A 2,992-nucleotide genomic window follows, 5' to 3' on the forward strand; every position below is an offset into this window, starting at 1 on the left:
AGACCCCAGCCGGACCTTCGGATCTGCAGGTCTGTGCCTGCTCGCCTTTTCAACCCACAGGTAACGGGGGGCGGGTCCAGATCTTTTACACAGTTTCCATCTGAAAGTGGTTGAAACTGTCATATCTGGAGCAGTTTTGGTAAAGTTGCATAAAATAATCTCAAATTGTTCTTTTCTGATTCAACTTTCCACATTAAAATGATAAATTAGCTGTAAAAACATCTGTGCAGTAATGAGAAACACGGGTGTACAACTGGTAATAAGAAATTTATTTCCAACAATTACAAAGAAGGATATCTGGGAAGCATGTCGCTGTGTTACAGGATCTGTACAGGGATCGTGGCAGTGCTTCACTCACAGATTCAAGCGCTAACGAACAAATCTAGATTTAAGTACTTTGATTAAAAAAAAATGGTAGAAAATAGAAAAAGAGCTTTAGCTGATGATGGACGGAGGACGTTTCACCCTGACTGTGTTTAGGCCTCTTGAACTACACGATTGACGACCTCTTTGGTTCCAGGAGCAGCGGTCGAAACTCCGCTTTCAAATCCAGAAGAAAAGCTTCTGGTTTGTTCTGGTTGGTCATTGTTCCAGGGAAAGGGACGAGCACGGCGGGCGAAGTGGGCGGGGCCGGGCAGCAGACTGGAGGCGTGGCCAGGTGACAGGCAGGAAGTGGAGCTCAGGTATGTGGGAATGAGAACGAACCACAGGCTTGAAAGTGTGTTAGCGATCCGCGGAGGGTCCACCGGGACGCGTCTCTGACACATTTGGGTCGAACACAGCCTCGGGTTGTCTCTTTTTATGGACGTCAGCTGGTGATTTAAAAACAGACAGGTCATGTGACAACGCCGCGTGAATCACCGAGAAGCTTCTCCGTCTTTAATTTAGTGTCAAATCATTCTTCATCTATCTTCAGAACTCGAACCAAAGGTTTCCCCGGAGACCGTCGGACCGCTGGGTCAACATGGTCCTGTATCTTTAGATAAATGAGTAATCAGGATATTCGTATCTACGATGGAACTTATTGTCTGTCGCCAAGGTTACTGAACCGGCTGTTTAATTTAAAAATGCATTTAAAAAAATGAAAATGAAAGTTGAGCTTTAACTAAAGAGTTTTCGTCCACTTGAGCTCCTCCAACCTCCTGAATGAAACTGAGAGGTTTGGTGTCCACCAACATTTAATATGTTTTATGTCCAGATGGCATGTCCCATGCCGTTTTCTTGGGCCTCCCATCTGAAGCCCGACCCGCCTCTGCCCGCCACGCCAACATTTCAAGTATTATAGAGGGGGAGCTTCTGACACTGGGTTCAAACTATACATTGCATAGCTCATGCGGCACTTATTCTCCGTAGAGGGACCACGGGCAGTGATGATGTGCCACAAAGGGGCTTTTTAAAGGCATTTCAATCTGCAAGTGCTTTCAAAGTGTGCATTGGGGAGTGCAGAGCTGCACCAAACTGAGAAATATGGCAACTTTTCACTTTTTACGGCCTGAAATAAAGGATATGATTAGGAAAAACTTCTCTTTGAGAAGCAGCTGGACCAAAACTTGTAATCATGAAGACAGAATTTGTGTGAAGTTGCTCATGATGGTTTGTTCCACCATCAACAAGTGCTGCTCAGACAACGTTTGTAACTTTAAGGATGCAAAGACTTTGATGGGCGTTTGGTTGACGGAAACATCATGATCTTCTTGAGGTTGCAGTGATTGAACTCTTAAACATAATTTATTCAATCTGGCACCCAATTCTCATCATCTGAAGGGAGTTTGAGGTCATAAATTCCTTTTTTCAGGAAAAGATGTGATAAACTTATTTAAATTTGAGTGTCCTGCTCTATGGAAACACTAGGGGTTCAGGTTACGTTCAGACCTTCACCAGACCAGTATTGATTAGATGTGACCATCTAAGACTGGATCATTCTGTATGCAGATGATGGAACAGTAAGACTGAATGTGACCCAAGGCCAGAAGTGCTGTACGTTGGCGGAGACCACGTTGGTAGTCCTGTTGGAGACCACATGGACCGCATGGTCATTGATCGTCTTGTTGGGGACCACATGGTCATTGGTCGTCTTGTTGGGAAAAACATGGACCACATGGTCATTTATCGTCTTGTTGGAGACTACATGTTCATTGATTGTCTTGTTGGGAACAACATGGACCACATGGTCGCTGATCGTCATAGTGGGGACCACATGGACCACATGGTTACTGATCGTCCTATTGGGGACCACATGGTCATTGATCGTCCTATTGGGGACCACATGGTCATTGATCGTCTTGTTGGGGACCACACAGACCACATGGTCATTGATCGTCTTGTTGGAAACCACATGGCCATTGATCGTCTGAAGTTTTTGTGCACAGTTCATGAAGAAGGTGTAGAAGAAGGTGTAGTCGACTAAACCTCCTGTTGGACGGGTGACGTTTTCATGCTGGGTTTTGCTTGAAACACCAACTCTAACTTGCCTGAAAGCAGGAAATGGTTCTCCTTTTCTTGGTTCTTGAACTTCCATCTTTCAAGAACCAAGAAAATGAAGTCCAGTTGCCCTGAATCAAGTCTTGAATAGAGGATCCTGAATGGATGACTGGGAGTCTACCCCAGCTAGGACATAGAAGGAGCTGAGCTGGTTGCTGAATTCTGTTTGCCTTATTTGCATACATGGATGAGGAGAGAAGACTCCACCTCAAAAGGACCATAGAGGAAATAAGGAGTATATTGGCAACGTAAAAGTACTTGGGGAACCTGAAGGACCCCAAGCAACCCCGAAACCTCTCGTCAGGGGCGGTTCCAGGTAATGGAGACATGCACCAAGGACCAAGGCCCCGTAAATCTAGCCGGGATAATGGAAACCAGCCAGGAGTCAAGACAGAATATTGAACCAAATATATCGACAAACATAAATATATATACACAGGGTTTTGTGCAGGCATACACAAGGGTGTTTTGGGAAGAGGTTGTGTGCACTTGTTTACTTCGTGGTCCATAA

Source organism: Cololabis saira, chromosome 24 (assembly GCF_033807715.1).
Source record: "Cololabis saira isolate AMF1-May2022 chromosome 24, fColSai1.1, whole genome shotgun sequence".
In the NCBI taxonomy this organism is placed as follows: domain Eukaryota; kingdom Metazoa; phylum Chordata; class Actinopteri; order Beloniformes; family Belonidae; genus Cololabis; species Cololabis saira.